Here is a 19,750-nt window from a genome sequence, read left to right on the forward strand (position 1 = left end):
ACATAATCTGTTTTCTCTATTAAATGCTTTCAAATGAATTCTATTTTTTCTAAAATATGTATCTATATTTTCTTTATTATTTTATTTACTGGCTATTTTACCACTTGAGTTCTAATTTTATTTACTTTTTGTTGTTGTTCTATTTCTCACTGGCAGCTAGTTTTTTTTAACCTAGTTTTTATTTTTTATTTACTTTTCTAGTGTAATTTATTGTCAATTTGGCTAACATACAGTATATACAATGTGGTCTTGGTTTGGGGGGTAGGTTCCTGTGGTTCATCGCTTACATACAACACCCAGTGCTCATCCCAACAAGTGTCCTCCTTTGTGCCCATCACCTATTTTCCCCTCTCTCCCAACACCCATCCACCCTCAGTTTGTTCTCAGTATTAAGAGTCTCTTATGGTTTGCCTTCCTCCCTCTCTGTTTATAACTATTCCCCCCCCTCCCCCATGGTCTTTTGTTAAGTTTCTCAAGTTCCACATATGAGTGAAAACGTATGATATCTGCCTTTCTCTGACTTATTTCACTTCGCATAATACACTCAAGTTTCATCCTTATTGTTGTAAATGGCAAGATTTCATTCTTTTTGATCACCAAGTAATATTCCATCAACTGATATATTTGTTCTTTATTTTTTATTTGAAGCACCCTTCTCAGTCATGCTCATAAATGTAAAACAAGTTTATGCAATCAGTTTGATATTTTTAAAAAATTAGCATCTGGGAAACCTGGGTGGCTCAGTCACTTAAGCATCTGACTTCTGCTCAGGTCATGATCTAACAGCTTGTGAGTTTGAGCCCCATGTCTGACTCTGGGCTGACAGCTCAGAGCGCTGACCCTGTGTCTTCCTCTGTCTCTACCCCTTCCTGATTCCCTCTTCTCTCTCTCTCTCTCTCTCTCTCTCTCTCTCTCTCTCTCTCTCTCACACACACACACACACACAAATAAGTAAACATTAAAAAAAATCTTAATTAACATCATTTATTTTCCAGAAATGAATACTTACCTTCAGTGTCTTATTTTTAAGCCATAATCATAACAGGCATTATCCTTACTCCTTTACTACTTTGAAATTCCTTCTTGAGTCCTAGGTTTTGACTTGTTTCTTAGTTTCCTAAGGATTAATGTGTGTCCCACTGATCCAACCTATCTCGTTAACAACATTACCTGTAGAAGATGGGAGTTCCCAGAGGGCTATCTGTACCTTCAATTCTTTTCCATCCCAGAAAGCATAATGGGAGCACAAATTATTTAATTATTTTAGTAATGCCATGACTAAATGCCAATGACTATAGGTTACTCACTTTTTTGTTTTTGTTTTTGTTTTGTTTGTTTTTTAGCCTTGGAATAATTTATACCCTACCGTTTCTAATCATGTTGTTTTTCATTAATTTGTCTACAATTCAGTGAACAAGTTTGATTAACTGCATATTTGTTCTCTATTTCCCTTTCTCCTTCTCTCTTTCCGTTCTCTCCCCCCATCAATCGTCTCTCTAATTTATCTATATATTTCCTTCATATTCTGAATTTCTGACATTTGCTCTTTATAAGAAACCAAAGAAAAGTTGTGCTTTTTTTCCAGCCGGTAATAGTCCTGTACAACCTGCAAATGAATATGGATTGTTTTTCTACTTCAGTTTTTTCCTTATTTCTGTTATCTCCGTGTTAAGATTTGCCTCTAAAAAAAACTGTCCTTTTGTTTTGGCTGTCTTTTATTATTTCATACAAATCATTCCTATTTGTATCTTTTTTCTTAAGCAAGCAGACAGTTTTCAGTACATATTTTTTCTGCTTCTATTGTAGGTCATTGTGAAAGTTGTGTTCCTCTGACTCTATCCAGTACTAGCATTTGGTATGTAAAGTGGCTGAAAGCCCTTAGTATTGTTTCCTGTTTCACGGATGCTATCTGCTTCCTCCTCCATAAAACAAAACTCTCACGTCATTTAGGTTGGACTAAACCTTACTTTAAATGTGACCCATAACAGATTTCTAGGTAATACAAGTGTTCTGGGAGAATTTTGGTGTTTTTCTTTTGTGTCAGGTTATCTGATGTAACTAGAGAATTGGAGTTTTTTCTTTGAATAGGTTACACGCTTGTGTTAAAAAACAGACATACATCCCAACTCTCCCAACTGTGTTTCCTGTTTGCTATTTTCCTGCTTGAAGGTTGGAGGTTGGGAAAATAGAAATATTTCCTTCTCCGTTTTTTTTTTTTTTTTTTTTTTATTGACAATCAGGATTTTGTTCACACAACAATGTATTTGGATCACAGCTACCAGTTTTTCTTGTCAATAAAGTGAATTTTTAGTAAAATTAGATTTGGAAGATAGGAGTTAGTAAAGCAGAAAAGTTAAGGATATGAGTGCTTAATTCAAGAATGTGCTTGTCCCTTCCCATCAATTAAAAAAATAGGTAATCCAGAAAATTTGCTAACCTCTTTACCAACGGACTGTGGGGTAGTAAAGACACAAGATTTGAATCAAAGAGACTTGAGTTCAAGACTTGGCTCTGAATATTTGCTATATGACTTCAGATTAATACCTAACCTTAATGACCTTCAGGGTGTTCTTTTTCTTTCACATAGAAATGTGTTTTTTTTTATACCAGAAAATCAAAAAGTTTTTAGCAGAGTATTAACACTCAAACTTAGCTATTATTAGCTAACACTGATTATGTAATATTTTACATCTTGGTCTATATTTTAATGGCATATTTGAAGAAGGCTTGATACATATGCCTAGCGGATCACCATTTTAAGAGAGGGGCTAGGAGTCATGTATAATGGCATGCTTTAATTTACTTCAATGTCATAATGCTGTATCATGGTCAAATGAAAAAATTTTATAAGTGCTCAGATAAACTCAGTCAAGTATGAATATTTGAGTTGAATTTTCTCCTTTAAGTACTGAGTGAAGATGTATTTTTAACAGTCTTATATAAACATTAACTTTCATTAATAAGTATTTATTGGAATTATGATTAAGTTTTATAATAATGAATTAACAGGAGGATATAAATATAGAAGATATAAAACATGAATACACATCATATTCTAACTGCAGTATTTTGAATTGTGGTGTATGTAGGTGTCGGTGTTAATATGTGTGTGTATGTAGATTTTTGAAAACAAGGAATATTAAGAGATTAATTACAATGTATATTGTTTATCAGGAGAAAAACAACAGTTAATCCTTTAACCTAAATATAACTCAGTATGCTTTAAGGCTTTGTGAATGTATTTAATGTGAAGACAAGAACATGAAATCATATTTTCTACACATTATATTTGTAGAAGTTTTATGTTTGAAATTGGGTAAATCAGTTGTGATTATTATAGCTTAATGGTATATTTGCCATAGTTGACGTAGTATTAGATTATAATGGAATTAGTTTCTGCCAAGCCTGAAGGTTGAAATACCAGTAGCTGTACCCAGGTATATATTTTTAGATTATTGACAAAGATGCCATGTGGGTTGCATCAGCAATAAATATGACATTGTCAGCAATAAATATGAAATATGGTAATAATTAAGTTATTTTTTTTACTGAAAATTAATTCTTCATTATAATGAGTAATGTCTAGGGGTGCCTAGTTTGTTCAGTCAGTTAAGTGGCTGGTATAGGGTCAGGTCATGATCTCACAGTTCGTGGTTTCAAGCCCCGCATCCGGCTCTGTGCTGACAGCTCGGAGGCTGGAGCCTGCTTCAGATTTTGTGCTCCCTTTCTCTCTCTGCCCCTCTCTGCTCATGCTCTGTCTCTTTCTGTCTCTGAAAAATAAATAAATGTTAAAAAAAATTAGACATGTTCCACCTTTAAGAAAAAACTTCAAAAAATGACTACTGTCTATATGCATGTATGTATACATATATGTTCATGTATATAGTAATATATACTAGCTTTTGTCTAAATGTTAAGAACATGTTGAAGTCCCAGTGAAGAAATGTTCAAGGATATACCTTCTGTCCTAGCCCCAGATCCTGTAAAGGTGAACTCTCTGGAACTGGCTGGAGAGAGGAGGAAAGTTTGTTACAAAAGGAATTGTCTGAGGAAGCATAGGATTTCTAGACAAAAAGAGAAAGAGAAATAATCACTTGTTGAAAAGCAGTTACATTTTTTTTTCCATCTGAAGAAAGACAATTATAACGGATTCCAACTCTCAGAGGATATCAAAAAGGAAGTTTTAAGCCATTTCTCATACAACCTAGCTGTTCAAATTAGCATATAATTATTTCAGCCTTTCCAAATGAAGTTTAACTTTCAAATAAAAAAGAACATATTGAAGGCTTATGATGTAATATTATTCCATCTCTCCGCCCCAACTACCTATACACAGTCTATTTTCTCAGTTTGTCTCACATTTTTTATGATATCAAATTACCTCTGATACTGTCCCAGGTTAGTTTGAATGTGTTGCCATAAAATAAGTTTTTTGAATGTTTGACCTATCTGTATCTTTTTAAAATTAATACCAACTACTCATTTACTTCAACTCCCACATAATAACTGTGAATTTTCTGGTAATTTTTCATTTTTGCTGAAAGAAGATATTAAAATCAAGGATTTGGTTACTAATTTATCTATCTTTGTATCTGATGATGAACTTAATGACACAAATTACTTTAAATATGAGTATGAAAAATCACTCTAGTGGTGTAAATTGTGTAGAGCAGAATAGCTTTAGGTTAGAGAAATAATAATTTCTCATGACTTGTTAGGAACACAAAAGTAGTAATAAAATCCTAGAAGGAAAATCAGAGGCACACAGGGGACCCTATGAGCAGTGAGGCTGGCAAGTTGGTGTGGCTCATAAAGATGCTTCTCCATGGGGATTATTGATGACAATAACTCTTTGTTATAGCATATTGATTTCTAGCATATCTATCCCTTGAGTCCTGCAGACAGGAAAGGAAAGAGTTTACATTATAATTGTCCTGATGACAAATATAAATGAAAAAAAATTAGGTTCCTAATAGCTTCTAGGGGGACAATTTCTTTTTACATGGTGATGATGAGTGTGTACTTTTTCTGTAACTTCAGCTGTCACTCATAGCGGAAGGAAGGCAATAAACTCAGTATAGCACTTGGTGTGGACAGAGATCAATGCAACTACCATACATCTGGCAATACTGTCAGTATGATACCTAAGAAAGAGCTTTGTTTTCAGAATGCTAATTCTAAAGGTTTTTTTTTTATGTTTATTTATTTTGAGAGAAAGAGAGAGAGAGAGCGAGAGAGAACGCATGTATGCAAGCAGAGAAGGGGCAGAGAGAGAGGGAGAGAGAGAATCCGAAGCAGGCTCTATGCTGTCAGCTTAGAGCCGGACATGGGGCTCAATCTCATGAACCCTGAGATTATGACCTGAGCCAAAATCAAAAGTGAGATGCCTAACCAACTGAGCCACCCAGTCTCCCCAAAATGCTAATTCTACAACTCAACTGTTGGGCACAAAATCAAACAAATGGCCAAAGAAGCAGTGATCCAAAGAAAATCTCCAGAGAAATTATGTGTCACTAACCATGCCATAGCATCCTTTGGTTGCTCAGTAAAAAGATTTTGAAAGGGATATCCAGTTTCTAGGAGATCCCTCAATAAGAAATTCAAAAATTAGATTATATCTTCAATAGATACATCAAAGTGTCAATATTGAACACATTAAAGGAAGCCAAAAATTTAACCGAATAAATAAATCATGATGCCTTCACCATTTCATTGGTGACTCAGAAGAGAAAATGGTTTCAGTCAATATTTGGATAAGTTCAGGGGATCCTGGGTGGCTGAGGTGGTAAAACACCCAACTTTGGCTCAGGTCATGATCTCACAGTCCATGAGTTCGAGCCCCATGTCAGGCTCTGTGCTGACAGCTCAGAGCCTGGAGCCTGCTTCAGATTCTGTGTCTTCCTCTGTCTTTGCCCCTCCCCAACTCATGCTCTATCTCTCCCTCAAAAATAAATAAAATTGGGGCGCCTGGGTGGCTCAGTCGGTTGAGCGGCCGACTTCGGCTCAGGTCATGATCTCACGATCCGTGAGTTCGAGCCCCGCGTCAGGCTCTGTGCTGACAGCTCAGAGCCTGGAGCCTGTTTCAGATTCTGTGTCTCCCTCTCTCTGACCCTCCCCCGTTCATGCTCTGTCTCTCTCTGTCTCAAAAATAAATAAACGTTAAAAAAAATTAGAAAAATAAATAAATAAAATTTTTGAAAAAATATTTGCATAAATTCAGTTGCTGTTTTGTTTTGTTTATATTACCATTATGGGAAAGAAAAAATAGGTAAATCACTAGATTCCTTTGTTGTTCATAAAAGCAAACTTAAAGCAAAGGCTAGCAAAGAAACACAATCCCCCCCATATGACCCCAACACACAATTTATTAAGTGGAGAGGAGGCCTACATATTCCATCCCTGCCTTATTGCCTCTCACTTGGTAAGAATGCTATGAGATTAGACTCAAAGAGAGCTATCACAATACTTATTTATTCTCACTTTGAGTTTGGAGATGGTATTGAGCTGAGGTGTGACATCATATTGGAAATGACAGAGACTTTAGAAACAGGATGCTGGGAATGAGAGGACTAACTGGTTATGAATCAGACAGTGTGTGATTAAGTCTTGGCTTCTCACTGTTTAATTTGAGTGTTACTTAAAATACCTGAACATTAATATGATACACTCTAAATTAGGGGAAATAATGAGGCTGATAATCCTTACCTTATGGGGTTTTGAGAATATAAAAATGAAGTATGTAATGTAGAGTATGTCCTTCAGAAATGGGGAGGTTTTCTCTGTTGTGATTTTGGTTGGTTTTAATGTGTTATTGCTGGGAAAACTGTTAAGTTCCATATCTTTTCTAGATGACTGAAATTGTGCATGTCATAAAATCTGATTTTCACTTTCTACTTCTGTAGAATAATAATCACGTCATCCTACTTACCTAAGAATCTGAATGTAAATGAGATTTTTAACTTTAAAAACTATGTTGCTAGATGTTTACTTTTATCATTATTATTAAACTGAATGAGCTAATATAATTAGCTAAATTTAAGACAGGGATTCTTGGGGCGCCTGGGTGGCTCAGTCAGTTAAGCGTCCGACTTCAACTCAGGTCATGATCTTGCGGTCCGTGAGTTCGAGCCCTGCGTCGGGCTCTGGGCTGATGGCTTGGAGCCTTGAGCGTGCTTCAGATTCTGTGTCTCCCTCTCTCCCTGCCCCTCCCCTGTTCATGCTCTGTCTCTCTCTGTCTCAAAAATAAATAAACGTTAAAAAAATAATAATAAAAATTTAAAAAAAAAGGATTCTTAAATTTAACATCAGCTTCACTGATTCATTCATTCATTCATTCATCCACTTATTCATTAACAAGATAATTTTGAGCACCTACTCCATGCTGGCATTGATCAAAGTACATTGATCCATAGATGATCTTACAGTTCTGGTAGGAGAAACAGATAATCCCTTCTAATTCAGATAATCCCTTCTCCTCACCCCTTCTCCCCTCCCCCTCCCCTATCCCCTTCTCTCTTTTCCCCACCTCCCTCCCTCAGACTCTTTGCCTCTCGCCTCCCCTGTCCTCATTTCCCTTCTCCTCTCCACTGTCTTCTTTCCTCTCCTCCCTTATCTTTTCTCATCTCTCTCCTTTTTGTCCCTCCTCTCCACCTTTATCCCCTCTTCTCTTTTCTTATCTCCTCTTCTTTGCCACCACTGTGGCTTTGGTGACCTTTTCCCCTACAGTATGGTATAGTGTTCCCCCACAGTATGGTATAGTTCCCCCACAGTATGGTATAGTGTTAGGGTCTTTAGACTTCTTGTGTTCCAGTTGCTTCAGGGAAGGGCCCTTCCAAGAGTCTAAGTCTGAAGCTTCAGATTTTTTAAGTCCTGGACTCCATTGTGATAGGGAATGACCTCCACCACTGTCTGTTGCTCAGAATGGATCAACAGGGCCAACCCAGATCTAAGGGGCGGAGAAAATGACATGACTTCTCAATGGGGAAGTGGCAAGGCCACACTGAGAAGCACCATTTGTGATGCGAAATATTGTTGCAAGAATCTTTAGAATCAGTCTACCAGAAGCGTATGTAGTGGCATAATCAGTTTATATTCTGGCGCAACTGGTCATGTTGTCACATTGTGGTAACTAAAAGTTTACAGAAAGTTCACAAGTCTAAGAAACACATTGAGAAGCACTGACCTAGGTTCTAGAACACCATGCAGAACAGTCTTCTTTTGATGATCTTAATAAGATACTGTAATATATTCATTTTATGTTGGATTATAGACTTATACCCAGAAAGATTTCTAGAAAGGAGGTGATAATTAAATAGTCGAAAATTACATTTCTGAAATATAATTTTCTCAAATGAAGTACTATTGGAAATTTGTCTTTATTTAATAAAATTCTTATTACTTCAAGGTCTGGATGTGGATTCATGAAAGCAATCCTTTTTCTCCTTATAAAATTATTCCTGTCGTTTCATATAATTTGACCTAATTCTTATCAGCCAATATAAAATCTGAAAGAGGCTGTTTTTCTGTAAAAGGAAGGTGTCTTAGGTTTAGCTATAATTGCCAAAGGTACAGGTCATGATTTCTCAAATAATTTCAAGACTGTCAGTATCTGAGAAATTATATCCCATGAAGGGAAGGGTTTTCACTTATTATAACCTAAAAACATGAAAAGTACTTTGGATCATAAAGTGAACAACTAGATTTTTTTTGGTATTTCCTTGTGACATGCACATTAGAACATTAATAGATATTAATCATTATTTTGTGGACTTCTATGAGATCTCTTTTAAAGAGTTGATTCATCAGTAAATATTTTTAATTAAAAGTTTTTAAATGTACGATTAAAATTATACTTGTTTATAATAAGGAGAATTAAGCTATTAAATAAAAATACATTTCATGGAGGATTCATTGGAACGTGTGTATATATATATATATATATATATATATATTATATTATATATATATATGTAGTACGTTATGTATTTATATAATTTAAGCTCTCCAAATGGTCTGATGTGCCTAAGTTTGTTTTTTTTTTCAATATATGAAATTTATTGTCACATTGGTTTCCATACAACACCCAGTGCTCATCCCAAAAGGTGCCCTCCTCACTTCCCATCACCCACCCTCCCCTCCCTCCCACCCCCCATCAACCCTCAGTTTGTTCTCAGTTTTTAACAGTCTCTTATGCTTTGGCTCTCTTCCACTCTAACCTCTTTTTTTTTTTCCTTCCCCTCCCCCCCCCCATGGGTTTCTGTTAAGTTTCTCAGGATCCACGTAAGAGTGAAAACATATGGTATCTGTCTTTCTCTGTATGGTTTATTTCACTTAGCATCACACTCTCCAGTTCCATCCATGTTGCTACAAAGGGCCATATTTCATTCTTTCTCAGTGCCACATACTAAGTTTTTAAATATAATTTGAAGTAAATATGTACACTCCTTACAAAGTAAAAGTTCTAAATCAAAAGACTTTTGTTCAGAAACAGATTTAAGTGAAATTGTTTCCTGAAAGGTATCTACAATTATGTATTTCAGCTCTCTCTTAAGTAACAATCTGAACAGTGCTGTCTCAGAATTGTGACTGAACATATAGCCTTTCTAGGATAAGGAGGGGAAAACACAACCAAGAATAGTTTTCATTTGAAACCTTTTCTAGGACCTGTATACTTTAATAAGAATTTTAGTATACTAAATAATATACTAAATACTAAATATACTAAATATTTATAATACTATTATAAATAGTATTCTATTTGTAGTATATTGGCACCCATACCTGTAGAAAAATGTAGTGAAAATTATGTCTATACTGGAATAAGCGTTTTGTAATTATCTTTTTTTCCACATTTTTCTTCTATATTAATAGTTAATATTACCCAAGATGCTCTCACCCTGATATTTTTACTGATTCTTTTTTTTAAAAAAATTAATGTTTATTTATTTTTGAGAGAGAGAGAACGCACAAGTGGGGGAGGTGCAGAGAGAGCCAGAGACATAGAATCCAAAGCAGGCTCCAGGCTCAGAGCTGTGAGCACAGAACCTGACATGGGGCTCAAACCCACAAGCCATGAGATCATGACCTGAGCCAAGGTCAGACGCTTAACCAGCTGAGCCACCCAGGTGCCTCTTTAATGATTCTTAAAGTGGGTTTAAATATACCTGTAAACATTGTAAAGACTTGACTTCCTTTTTACAAAAAAATAAAAGAGTAAAGTGACTTCTCAAGGTTATTTTCTTTTATTAAGCACCACCTATGTGCTTAATAGGAAAACAATGAGCTCTGTAAAGGAGAAGACAGATAAACTGAGCAAGACAACAGCAAAAAGCTTGGAAAAGTGTGAACTGTACAAGAACACAAACCGCATAGTAGGAACATGGGAGTGTGGCAGCAAGCTTGAAAGCTGCATTAGCCATGAAAATCCTAGAATACATACTAAGATGAGGTACAATATGATCAAACTCACATTTCATGATGGCAGTTTCAACGAGAGTGTGTGATAAATACATGAGTTGGAGAAAGAGATTAAGGTCTAAGGTCTTTGATGTGAGACTCCCGGTAGTTCTCAGAAAATATAACTAGAGCATTTCCTTAGGAGTCTCCCAAGCAATTGTCGTCTGATAATGAGTCTCCAGTGTTTATTTATAGCTATTTTGTCTTCTGAGAGCTCAAAGAGAATTGTTCTTGTTGGAGAATGAGAAGGTGAGACATACATTCATACACCAGCCTGCCAATTTTAAGCCACAGCCCTGTTGGTATTCGATTTTATATGGATACTATATGAATTAATATGTATATAAGACTACATTCAGGGGCGCCTGGGTGGCTCAGTCGGTTAAGCGGCCAACTTCGGCTCAGGTCATGATTTCACGGTCCGTGAGTTCGAGCCCCGCGTCGGGCTCTGTGCTGACAGCTCAGAGCCTGAAGCCTATTTCAGATTCTGTGTCTCCCTCTCTCTGACCCTCCCCCGTTCATGCTCTGTCTCTCTCTGTCTCAAAAATAAATAAACGTTAAAAAAAAGACTACATTTAGAGGTTACTAATATTACTGACATGATAGAATACATAGAATACCTGTTCCCCAAAGATATCACTATCCTAATTCCAGCAATCTGTGAATATGTTATTTTACACCGCAAGGAGGGATTTAGCTTACTTATTGACTAAGTTTAGCAATTGCCTAATTTTAAGAGATGGAAAATATTCTGAATTATCTGAGTGGACCCACTGTGACCACCAGGCCCTTTTACATATGGAAGACGAAGAAAGAAGTGTTAGATTCAGAGTATTGTTGTCATTAGCGACTGGTTCCTTTTAAGATGAAAAGACACCACAAGTCAAGGAATGAGGGGGAATATCTAGAATCTAGAAAAGTCAAGGAAATAGGTTCTTCCCTAGCACCCCCAAATGCAGCCCTGCCAGTCCCTTGGTTTTAACCCAATGATACCAATTTTGTGTTGCTGACCTCCCCAAATGTAAGATAATAAAGTTGTGTTATACTAAGCCACTAAGTTTGTGGTAATATGTTATGGCAGAAATAGACAATAAATATGTTAGAGTTATCCATATACACTAAGCACATGCTGTGTCCTTGTGCTAAGGCTATGAATGACCCAACAAATATTCAGTGGGAGACTTTGTTCTGTGCCCACCTCCCTCACTTTTTTTTGGTTGTTTTATTCTCATTTCTCTCATGACCCATCTTATAATAATCAGCTCTCTCTCCACAAATGTAAAAATGCCTGCAACTGTTGTCTTTGTACTGTCCTGCTATGTATTTGTAACATATGGTTACAGTGTTGTCTAGGAAAAAAAAAACTAAAGAAAAAAATGACACAGAGAAATAGGTATGGAAAGTAGACTGCTATAATGAATCTGCCAGGATATTACCTACAATTACCTCAAGAAAATATTTTTTAAGAAAAGAAAAAAAAGGCTTACATTTGTTCTTAAAAAAATATATATCACTGCCATCAGAACCCAGCTGATTCATGAAACTACAGAAGTGAGGAGGAAATACTTTTCTTTCCACTTGGGGTAATATATAGAACTACAGAACGCATATAACACACACTGAACTGGTCTGAAATATTCTGGTGCCTGGGAGGTTCCTGCAGGTTAATTCCTGCTGTGCTGGCAACTGACCTGATTTGCACTGACATGCAAGGCTCTTCCTGGGAAAATGCCTCCTGTAGTGCCTTCAGGTTGCTCCTGTTTTGGACAGAACATTATATTGCACGTATACGGTTATATCTTATTTACCTTTAGACATATTTGTTTTAGATAGAAAACATTCTTGATTTCTATCATTATAACTATTGTTTAACTTCAAAAATAAATTAGTCATCCAAACAAACCCAGACACAGTGAAACAACAGGTATGTTATCATATTTTTTAAAAGAAATAGAATACACGATGAATTGCAATAAAAAACTGGAGAACCCTTCTCATTAAATTCAGAGAGCCAGCTCTGGGACCTGTCAGATGCGATATTTGATGACAGTAACTACAATTAATCTTGCATAAAACTTTGCCTAATCCTGTGATATGGAAACTTTATTTTTTTTTATCAGCTAATAGCTTATTCTGAATTGAGAAGGAGGCATTTTGTCAACTAGGTCAAGAGGGATAAGAAAATTAGAAATAAAAAAGCATAGACAAAGAATGTGTACAGAATAAAGTCAGAAGAATTTCGGCACATTGCAGTCCATTTGAAGGCAACCATGAAAAATTTATTTTGTTTCATTTATTTACTTTTTATTTATTATTAATTTTTTATTTCATTTTTTACCGATGACCTCCTATTTTTAACTCTTGCTCAATGATGTCAAAGTAACAGATAACTTGCTGTTTTTAGTATATGCATATACATCTACTACATACATGCCTATATATATAAATATACATACATGTCTATATAAATTGTAATGTCCTAACAAAACTGTTATTGATATAATTCTAAATTTGATCTAAATTGTAAATGGAGGACAGTACTAATAAATACTATGTTTTGAGACTAAACTGTCTTTAACAGTAGCAGTAATAGCTAACCCCATTTTTAAATATCAGAACAGAAGTTTTCAGCTACGATTTAAGGTTGACAAACTTTCACATTTGCAACATTATCTGTAAATTAACACCTTTTAAATAAATAATAAACACTTATTCATTTGAAGCATTTATTATTGATGGGATGTTTTGATTAACAGTAAGAGTGGGTAGTTAATTGTTCAACCATTTAAACTTAACAGCGCACTAACCACAAGCGTACAGCTTGATGTGTCTTCAGTTCATGCATCCATGTAATATCATAGGTATAAAAGGCCAGGCAACGTTTTATATTGTACTTTTAAAACATCAGTAGTTTTCTTTGTTGGTGGTTTTTTTTTTTTTTTTGAGTTTTGATTTTCTTTTAAAAAAAAAATTAACCTTTATTTATTTTTGAGACAGAGAGAGACAGAGCATGAATGGGGGAGGGTCAGAGAGAGAGGGAGACACAGAATCTGAAGCAGGCTCCAGGCTCTGAGCTGTCAGCACAGAGCCTGACGTGGGGCTGGAACTCACAGACTGCGAGATCACGACCTGAGCCGAAGTCGGAGGCTCAACGGACTAAACCACCCAGGCACCCCGAGTTTTGATTTTCTAAAAGGCAAATAAGACAGAATGAACAAAACGTTAAATAAAATGCCACTGCAACCTTATGTAAGTTAGGGGAAAAAAGAACATGTCTTTTAAATACTATGAAAATAAAGCAGAGAGCCAGAGAAACCAATATAGGTGTCTTCTGAGAACAGTCTGACCCACAAATGTTTATTTGTTTGTTTGTTTATATATTTATGACAGTTTTTAGACTAGGCATCAGGGAATTGTTGATGAGAAGCATAGTGAACTCTCAGTGAATCTACCATATTGCATTTGAAGAAGTCAACATGTATTTCTAAAATGTAATATTTGTACAAAATTATTAAAAGAAAGAAGATTCAAGAAAAGGTTCCACATGGCTAGAATTATCTGTGCTAGAGGTAGAATCTTAACATTGACTTGTTCTTTCATGCCTGATGATGTTTAGCAAGCAGAGTTCTAATATTTTTAGAATTCTTTTTGTTCTTTGTAGAGTACCTGAAAATTAAGCATCAAGGAAAAACACAGCATACTTTTAGAAGTTGGAAGAAAAGCTGTGAATCACATTAATAGTTTAAAATTTTTTTTTAAACAGCTTCACATTAATTAACATCAAGTGAATTTGAAAAGCAGCCAAAAAAAAAAAAACACATGAAAAATACTTAGTGTTTATGTTGTTTTCTTCTAAAAGAGATGATTGGATATGAGCATAAATTCAGTTTCTCAATATAACTGAATTCTGACCCTTCATATACTTAAGCCAAGAGTTTGAAATGTTTTTATTTCTCTTAATATGTTGCATTTTCTTAGATTATATTTATCGTATTCTCTTACAATTGAGTGGCTATTGAATTATCACGGAAGCTTATTTACCATGTAGTTTTCTGGGCCAAATATTCAGAGACCCTGATTTGATGAAGCTGGGATAGAATCTGGGTATCTAAAATTATAACATATGCTTCTAGGCAATCCTGTTGAAATTCATTCAGTTAGTAGCAACTAGTAGCAATGAGTCAAAAATATAAGAACTTCCATTTATGATATTACCCATAGATATATTTCAAACTATTTAGTAATTTAGCCGAAAGTCTTTATTGCATTGTTGCTCACTGTTATCCCAAAAATACATAAAAGCACGAGCAAGGTAAACACTATTTGAAGTTTTAAACATGAGCATTAATTCTTCAAACACATCTTATGGTGTTTTAACAGTCTATACCTCTACTCTAAGGGGTTGAACATTGAGATAATCTCAATTTACTGAACTACAGGAGAATATCAAGAAAGAATTTGATTTTTTCATAGACATAAATTATAGCTGAATTTCAGCACTAATTTAGTCATGGCCTGTTTTGTGCAAGATAGAGTTCTAGGTAGAATGATGAATAAAAATGTATGTACTACTTTTGTATAAAGAGGATGCTATGATATTGTAGGGTGTGTGTGGATATATGTGTACACACGCATTAGCCTAGGTAGATCTCAAAAAACATTCCTGAAGACATGATACTGAATTTTAACAAAGTGACCTAAAGAATAAAGGTGACTGAAAGATTCTATTTATAAAATATATTATATTCTGTTATATAACATTAGACTTACAGGTATTTTCTCTCTTCCAAGAAAACAGGGGCATGGAAGGAAATTAACATGTATTGAATGCCAACTCAGGATCAGTCTTATCTGCTTGCCATCTATTATCTTGTTACAGATCTGCTTAACATTACCTCTTCTGAAAAAAACTCTACCAAACTCTGAAAAAAGTGTTATGTAAAATGAGTTTAAGGCCCCCAAATTCAGTGACAAACATAGTGACAAATTTTTCAAGGCATATAAGGTAGACGTACTCATATACAGAAAGAGAAATTCCTTTCCTCTGTCTCAAATTGCTTAGGTTTGTTTGAGGGGAGACTGACAAAAAGATAAATAGGATGTTAATGGGTGATAAACATAGTGGATGTAAATATAATGTAGCAGAAGATAATAGGGACATTGGGGTGATGGGATATGGTTTGGGTGCAACTTGTAGTATTAAACAGGGATGCTAGAGCAGTGTTTTTCCCTGAACAAACTGGAAAGAGAAGGAAGTTGCCAAGTGCACTGGACATCAAAGAGGAGCACGGCAGAGGAGGACAAAGCTAGAAGTCAGGCACTATTATCAAATATGTAAAGGAACATTGAGGAGGTGAAGGTGAGAGCAGAAAAGAGGGTCAGTGGGGTCTGTATGTACTGGTGGTCCTGCAGACCTCTTTGTCCTCTGAGATTTTTACTCTGAGTGATGGGAGAACCTCTACAGAGTGGAAGCACAAAAGTGCCGGGATCTGGTCTACCTTTCCATGGATGCAACAGAGTCAAGTGCCGTCACTTGAGCTGTACGTAGCCTCCCTCTCAGATTCTCATGCAGGTTCCTTCGCTTCTCCCTGATTTCTTCATGTTGAGGGCCCCAAGGCTCAAACTTGCTCTTCCTTTGTTCTTCTACACTCATCCTCTTGGTGACCTCATCCTTTCCCATGGCATAAAATACCATCTGCATCTTGTCAGTTTCCAAATTCATGTTTCCATTTGGGACCTCTCTCCCACACTGCAGTCACGTATACACAACCGCTTTGGGGAGATCTCCTCTCAGATCCTTCCTAACAAGTCCAAAAGTGACCTTGCCATCTTTCTTCAAAAACCCATTTGTTTGATTGCCTTTTCTGTTTTAGTTGATCACAATTGTCTCTCTCCTGAGGCATCTGGGTGGCTCAGTCAGTTAAGCATCCAACTCTTGATTTCAGCTCAGACCACGATCTCACAGTTGGTAGGTTTGAACCCCACGTCAGGCTCTAGTCTGACAGTGCGCACCCTGCTTGGGATTCTCTGTCTCCCTCTTCCTGTCCTTCCCCTGCTTGCTCTCTGTCTCCCTCTCTCAAAATAAATAAACATTAAAAAAAAAAAAAAAAAAACTGTCTCTCTCTCTCTTCTGTTACCAGGCTATGATGGGAGACCTGAGATTCTGTGCTGCTTGCTGTGCTTGAGATTAACAGGAGAAAATTACACCTAGAGGTTTCGAGACTGTGACTCCCTTTTCACTCCTGATTATGCAGCAGAGGGCCTGGCAGTGGTGCCACGAGTACCCATGCTCTCCCTTCAGCCTCTTGCACCTCCGTTTCTAGGTTTGTGCCAGGATTGAGCAGGAAATTTTTCAGCTCTTTATTTTCATGATATCCAGATCCAACAGTGTGACACCTCTTTTGTCCTTGAACAATGTTGAGAAAACTCAAGGAAGCCTCAGGGGAGGTGCTTAGCTCTGGAAAACCAATATGGCCATGAAATACAGCCATGACCAGGATATCTTTACCATCCACCTCATTGGCCTTCCAGTCAACTAGACTATAAGGCTAACAACCAACCAGGGGACTGATGACCTCTATCTAAACATGTTGCTCTAAATCCCTAACTTATATAACCAAGCTAAATACCTTCTTTAAAATTGTTTAATGTTCATTTATTTTTGAGAGAAAGAGAGACAGAGCACAAGTGGGGGAGGGGCAGAGAGTGAGGGAGACACAGAATCTGAAACAGGCTCCAGGCTCTGAGCTGTCAGCCCAGAGCCAGACGTGGGACTCGAACCCACGAACCGTGAGATCATTACCTGATTCCATTCTTTAAGCCTGATAAAAACTTATAGAGACTATTCAAAAATTAAATAGTTGTAGCATTAAAAAATGTATTTTTTTTGTTTTCCTCTCATTGTTTAATAACAGTGAAAGAAAAGTATGACAGCCTTGTAGGATTAAACATTTGGGATTTCAAGGGTGTAAATCCATCAGATCATAAGGTTAGCAGAATTGTGGTATGTATTTCTAAAAAGAGAGTGAAAACTATTATGTCCGAACTGTGCTATCAACATTGATGCTAATCTTGAATATAAATGAAGGAGGTTATGTTCTTGGCATAAGAGATAAACTCTGAGAAGATCCTGATAATATCATGTATCCCATTGGCTCTCATATATCCTGACCCTTAGTACATATTAAATGTGTTTTGCTTTTTTTTTTCCTTGAGCAAGTTATTTATACCACCATTTTACAAACAGAAAAGCCAGGATGATGCTAAACAGCAAACACGCAGCACAATCTATTTTACTACAATCCCCAAATGCTGGTAAAGTTTACTTCTCCTTTGACAGCTTGAAAATTGCAATTTGGAACTAAAAGCTTATCCCTGCAATAAAGCCTGGCTAGTGAAGTTTTACACAGAAATGAGGAATTTGGCGGCTGGTTGTATTTGAATCCTGTTGGAAAGGAGGCTCTCCCTAGACAAGGTTGTGCCCTTGATGTGTTAAGCAGGCTGTCCACTTAACCCAAAGGTCTATTCAAACAGTTCAATCAAATTGTTAGCTGTCAAAATGCCATCCAAATACATTAGAGTGGTCCTGTTAACAGCTGAAAGACCTTGTGTAAGCACCAACTATGTTTATTAAGACGAAAGTCTGAGTCCCAACTGAGAAGCTGGAAATGGACCTCAGGTTAAAAAGGATAAGTTCTTAAATTGGTTTTTGATTGTAGTGACTCCAAATATAGGAACAGTGGTCCTTCTAAAACAGGGATCTTTGGTGTGGAGTTCTCTCGGATCACCAGCATTCCCATCTCCTTGAAAACTTGTTAGAAACGCAAATTCCTACCCAGGTCCTACTGATTCAGGAACTCTGAAGACACACCCAGATATATGCTTTTCAACATACTTTCCAGGTTATTTTGATTCAAATAAAGCATTATAATCCACTTTTCTAAGAGTCAGTGTTTTTGATGAGGCATTGTGAATGCTATATCCATTTTAATAGTGCAAACAAATTTTGAAAATTGGATTTATCATGATTATTGAGTAGTTGACAATTTTATAGAAAGGACTTTTTTGTATAATTACTGAAATACAAAGCTGAATAGTAATTAATGTAATATTGACTTTTTGGGTCACTAGTATTACGGAAAGGAAAAAGAGGTGAAGTAAAGAGAAGACTGTAATATTGTTATAACAACAAAGAAAAAAAACATGGGGATAACTATCATTTTCAGAAATGTTTTGTTTTCTCCCTTCACAAGAGACAAAGAAAATACATTATTACAAACCTATTTGTCCAGTAACTACATAGTTAAACTAGATTGATTTGCTCCAAATGGTTGGATAAAAGTTAAACATGTATTATAAAATTTGTATTATTGGTTCAACATAGAAATATCATTTCCACACTTAGAAGTCACTCTGGCTAGTCACCCACAAATTCCTTTCCTGTGTCACCAAAGAAAGGAACACATTGCTGGCGCCAGTCATCGGCGATGAGTCTCTGGGCTTCCATTCACTATGTAAGTGACTTTGGGAAAATAACTTAAGCATTGTGAGCTTCAGGTTTGTGTGTCTTTTTGGTTGATAAAAGCAAACATGTATGACTATTGTGAGCACTCCGGATGAATGACCTTAACACAGGTGCACTGGACACATGAAAGGCACTCTACATGTGCCAGTGTTATTGGCTTCTATTTCCAATTTATCCATTATCTTTGTCCCCGTTCCCAACCTGCTGGCTAAGATGCGAAACATTTCCCCAGATATCTATGTCTTTTAGTTCAGACTCTGTACTTAGACCTCCCTATTTCCTCTGCTCCTTTCTTTATTTCCTTCATAGTCCCTGATTGATTGAGTGCAAATACTCATATATCCTTAGACTTCTTCTGTGAAATGTCCATTTAACTTCTTCACCTTAATGAAATATTATAAACACCATTTTCCTAGCAATTCTCCCCTTCTTCCACTGAAAGTCTGTCAACAGCTTTGTTTCCTATTCTTTTCTCTAGGACATGGACACTCATCACCTAAACTTACCTATTTAAAAACGTATATAACCTACTTAGATTGTTTGTTTGTTTGTTTGTTTGTTTGTTTAACATTCAATTTACAGGGGCGCCTGGGTAGCTCAGTCAGTTAAACATCTGACTTCACTCAGGTCATGATCTCACGGTTTGTGAGTTTGAGCCCTGAGTCAGGCTCTGTGCCTACGGCTCAGAGCCTGGAGCCTGCTTCAGATTCTGTGTCTCCTTCTCTCTCTACCCCTCCCATGCTCATACTCTGTCTCTATCTGTCTCTCAAT

General features: G+C 36.3%; 1 non-coding gene across 1 annotated transcript; it reads left to right on the forward strand.

Annotated features, from left to right (window-relative positions):
* The first annotated feature begins 3,930 nt into the window (after positions 1 to 3,930).
* Positions 3,931 to 4,054, forward strand: LOC115513224. Its single transcript, XR_003968629.1, has one exon. It is a non-coding gene; the product is annotated as a small nucleolar RNA SNORD22 (small nucleolar RNA).
* The last annotated feature ends 15,696 nt before the right edge of the window (positions 4,055 to 19,750 follow it).

This window comes from Lynx canadensis, chromosome B1 (assembly GCF_007474595.2).
Source record: "Lynx canadensis isolate LIC74 chromosome B1, mLynCan4.pri.v2, whole genome shotgun sequence".
In the NCBI taxonomy this organism is placed as follows: domain Eukaryota; kingdom Metazoa; phylum Chordata; class Mammalia; order Carnivora; family Felidae; genus Lynx; species Lynx canadensis.